The sequence below is a fragment of the Micromys minutus genome (assembly GCF_963924665.1).
Source record: "Micromys minutus genome assembly, chromosome: 6".
Lineage (NCBI taxonomy): Eukaryota > Metazoa > Chordata > Mammalia > Rodentia > Muridae > Micromys > Micromys minutus.
Window position 1 is genome coordinate 31,947,376 of NC_137975.1, and position 5,364 is coordinate 31,952,739.

The following is a 5,364-nucleotide window of genomic DNA, read 5'->3' on the forward strand; positions in this document are numbered from 1 at the left end:
TAGTGAGTACATATCATACATGTACTTTTTCATCAGAGTTATTTCACTCAAGATAATATTTTCTAGTTTTATCTATTTGCCTGAAAATCTCAATATGTCTTCATTTTTAATAGCTGAGCAGTATTTCACTGTGTAATTGAATCACACTTCACTTTCTGTATCCACTCTTGTTTTGCATTGTGGGAGAACTGGTTTGTTTCCAACTTCTGGCTATCTCAAATAAAGCTATTATGAACACAGTGATACATGTGCACCTGTATCTTGGTGGGACATCTGTTGGGTACATGCCCAAGAGTGATATAACTGTGTGGTCAGGTAGATCATTTTCTAATTTTCTGAGAACCTACAGATTGATTTCCAGATTGCCAGTAGGGAAATTTTGTCTGATACCTAAACAACACAAGGACCCTACAAAGAAAAAGAACTTCAAAACAATTTTGCTTTTGAATATTGATGAAAAATACTCCAAAAATTCTCGCAAATCGAACCCAAGAACATATCAAAAACATGCTTCACCATGATCAAATAGATTTTTATCTCAGGGATGTAAGGGTAGTTAAATGTATGAAAATACATTAACATAATTTACTATATAAACAAAGTCAAAAAACACATAATAATTTCATTAGATGCTGAAAAGGCATTTGAGAAAATATAACACCCCTTTACGTAAAAGTGTTGAAGAGATAAAAATTCAAATTCTGTACCTAAACATAATAAAGATAATTGACAGCAAATGAACCGCTGATATCAAATTAAATGGAGAGAAACATGAAGCAATCCCACTAAAACCAGAAGCAAGATAAGGATGCCTACTCTCCCCGTATGTATTCAATACAGCACTCTGGTAGTTCTAGCTAGTGTGATAAGATAACAAAAGGAATTCAAGGGGATACAAATTGGCAAGGAAAGTCATGTTAGCACAATTTGCAGACACTATGGAAGTAAACATAAGCAACCAGAAAAATTATACTAGAGAACTTCAACAACTGATTATATAATTTAGCAAAGTGTCTGAATACAAAATTAACTCAAATATACCAATAGCTTTTCTTTACACAAATAATAAACAAGTTGAGAAAGAAATTATGAAAACAACACCCTTTACAATAGTCACAAATAATATAAAATATATTGGGGTAGTCATAAACAAACAAGTAAAATATCTGTTTGACAAGAACTTTGTGTCTTTCAACAAAGAAATCTATGATCTCAAAATATGGAGAGATCTCCCAAGTTCTAGACTTGTAGGATTCACATAATAAAATTGTCCATTCTACCAGATGTAAGCTACAGATTCAATGCAATTCCTTTCAAAATTCCAATACAATTCTTCAGACATGGAAACAGCAATACTCACTTTCATCTGAAAAACAAACAAACAAGCAAAAACAAGGATAGCACAAACAATTATTAACAATAAAAAAAAAAACTTCTGAGGAAACTACCCTTTATGACCTCTAGCTATACAACAGAGCAATATTGATAAAAACTTTATGGTATTGCTAGAACAGAAAGGTTGACCAATGGAATAGAACTGAAGGCCCATAAATGATACCACACAGTTATGAACACTTGATCTTTGACAAAGAAGCCAAAAAATATACAATAGAATAAAGAAAGTGTGTTCAATAAGTAGCGCTGATGGAACTAGCAGTCAGTATGCAGAAAAAAACGAAAGTAAATCTATATTTTTATCTTGCTCAAAGCTCAAGTCCACATGGAATAAGACCTGCAACATAAAACTAGATACACTGAATCTGATAAAAGAGAAATTGGGAAAGAGCCTCAAACTCTTTGGCACAGACAAATATTGTCTATACAGAGTTCCAATGACTTAAGCTCTAAGACCAAGAACTGATAAATGGGCCTTCATGAAATCAATAAGCTTCTTTAAGGCAAAAGACATAGTCTTTAGGACAAATTTGCAACCTACAGATTGGAGGAAGAAAGAAACGTCATTAATCCCATATCTGATAAAGGGTTCATATCCAAAATAGATAAATAAATGAAGAGGCTATCCTCCAACAAACCAAACCACCCAAATTAAAAATGGCATATAAAACTAAACAGAGAATTCATAAAAGAGGAATTTGAATGGCTGAAAAGTTCTTAAAGAAATGTATGAAATCATTAGTGATTAGGGAATGCAAATAAAAATGGCCCTAAGATTCTACCTTATACCAATCAAAATGGCCAAGATCAAAAGCACAGGTGACAGCACATGTTGGCGAGAATGTGGAGAAAAAGAAATACTCCTGGATTTTTGGCATAATTGCAAATTGGTACATCGCTCAAAATCTTCATTTTTTTTCTCTCTCCTAATGAGAGACAGAGAGTTGACATGCATTTGTGGAGAGTTGGAGAGGTACCTAGAGAAGTAGAAAAAGGGTAATACATAATCTGGATATATTACAGGAGAAAGATATATTATAATTAAGAGGGGAAAAGAAAATCTAAAATTACTAACATAAAGTTCAGTTTTGTGTCATTGTCAATCATGAAGCCTACTTGAGCAATTTTCAATATTGTATCATGTTCTGATTATCTTTTATACTTAGAAATATCAGTTCAATACTGACAATTTTAGCTAAGTTTTGCTATGCATTGATCATTCTACTTATAATTATCATAACATTAGATCTTCAAAAGAGTTTCAACAACCATCTTTGGCCTCCAGTGATTACTTAAGAGATTTCTGCTAGTCTTTGTCTTATTGTCATTCATTTGTATAAGTAAGTTCTCCTATTGGGATACAGCACTGTGTCTGTGTGTGTGTGGGGGGGGGGTTGTGTGTGTGTTTACCTGTGCATGTTAGTGATAGAGAAAAAGACTGACACAGAGAGACTCAGTTGAGACAGAGAAAGAGACAGAGAGGAGTTATATCATCCTTAACTAAGAGTTCAATTCATTCTGTACATTAATTACATTATCTGTGTTTGCTATCAAACAAGGCAAAGTCTAGACTGCCCAACTTTTTACATTAGTTTTTTTCTATTTCTAAAGAGATATACAAACAAATATAGTAGTAGAATCACTGAATTTTCAGAAAATGCTCTACAAAATTACTTATAATTTTATTAGGAAAATATATTCCTTGAATGTTGAGTGTCTTTTCATAGTGAAGGGGATTTCAAAAGTGACATGTACTTCAGGCTTATGGAAACTAGTGGGATTTCAATACATGCTATCAAACCTCTAAAAGAATTAAGTACTGACAAAATATTCATATAATGTTATGCCAAAATGCCTTTAAAAATCTCTAAATGTATCCCACTTTTTTTTTCAATAAAGCAGTAAGGAAAAAAAAAGTGAAACTTTCTGTGATATAAAATACCTGATGTTAGACATGTTGACAGCATTGTTACTGAGTTTGAACTTTTATCGCACATTTTTCCTATTTTAAAATAAATAAAAACAAAGATAGCATGAAATTAGTTTCCCTAGCATGAAATTATTTATGGCAGCAATATACCAAGATCATAGATAGAAGCCTAGCAATGTGTGTGTCTAAAAGGCTGGGATTTATGCAGCTTGACTCTCTTGCATCTGGAGGTCGACAGCTGGTTATTATGTACACCTAATTTACCAGAGCGGTAAATACCACAAGTGAAGAGATCAATTCACCAAAGGTCTGTGGTTCAGTAGGTTTAGTATTTTATCTTGGAAATAAAATATGGAATAAATTAGTAAAAATCCTCCCCCACACTGCCTTGATAATAAAAATAAAATCCCCAGAGTGGAAAAGGAACTAAATGGAGTGTCTTTAATATAATTATGTTTATGTTATTAAACTCAGTTTGATCTGCCTTATGAAAGTGTTGTAGCAATATTAATGGTGTTTAACCATATTACAATCTCCAAACAAATGAAAAATTGACATTCAAAATTGAGTTACTTATTTTTAAAACAAAGTAAATTAATTGGATTTTCTATGTGCCTGGACATTGAAATAAAATCAAATTAAAGAGTGTTTATGAACTGAAGAAACAAAACACAAAAGACAAAGAGATTTTCTTATTGGTTTTAGAATTAAGCATTTTTAACAAGCCTAGAACCTTAACAAACATTTTAGACTACAGATCTACCAATTTGGGAATTATGTTTTCCACTGTTTAAGTAACAATAGACTATGTTATATAATCCAGCCTCTGATCTTAATAGGCTTAACTAAATAATTAAACAAAATATATGCTTCTTATATATGTTCATGGCCATTGATAGACACCAGGTGATACACAGAGATAGGTAAGAGTTAGATTCTTCATCCCTCTTTATTCAAAAGATAATATTCCCTCTATGATTTTTTTATTGAATATCATTTTTTAGACATTAAAATAGTTCTACTGTTTAAGAGCAAAGTGACTGAAAATTCTAATAAGTATCCACAGTTTGGAAGTAACTACCATGACAAATATACAGAGTATGACACTTTCTCAAAGTGATCCCCTTATTAATTTGTACTACCCATAACCGTGACTTCCATATATCCTAACATTTTTGAGTTTTCATATTGATATTATACTTTTTGATGTTTTCTTTATTGTTACTTAGCCTTTCTGTGTCAGTTGATTTTGGCAAGGATATATAGTATACTATAGATAATATTCACTTATAATGAGCACAAGCCATGTTTGTCTTTCTGTGTCTAGTTTGCTTCACAAAAGATCATCCATTTTAGTTCCATCTATTTTCCTGCATATTTATAGTGCCACTGTTTTTAGTAGATGAGCAATAAATACTTCCTTATATAATGGCCCCACATTTTTTTTCTTTTTCATATTTTAAAGTTGATGGATATCTAAGTTTTTCATGGGTTTTGACTATTAAGAATAAAGATGCTGTAAACATGTTATATGGAGAAGAATTTTTTGGGTATACAAGAATCCACCAAGTTGATTTCCAAAGTGGTTGTATAAGTTCATACTCCCAGTTTCAATGGAGGGCATTTCCTTTAGTTCCACATCCTTACCAGGGTGTCTGCCATCTAAATTTTAAATTATAGCCATTCTGACTGGTCTAAGATGGAATATCAAAATTATTTTTACTTGCATTTCCCTGAAGACTAAAGATATTGAATACACCCAGTGTTTCTTGGACATAAGAGATTCCTCTGTTTAGATCATTAACCCATTTTTTAATTGGGTCATTTATTTTGATAATATCTAGTTTCTTTAATTCTTCATATATTTCAGATATTAGTCCTCTATTATATGTGGAGTTAGTGAAAATCTTTGTTTTGATGGTGCCCCTTGCAATTTAAGTTCCATGGGGTCCCTTTTACTAGTAGTTAAATTTAGAGTCTGAGATACTACTGTTCTGTTAATGAAGTTCTCTCCTGTGTCAATGTGGTCAAGGTTATTC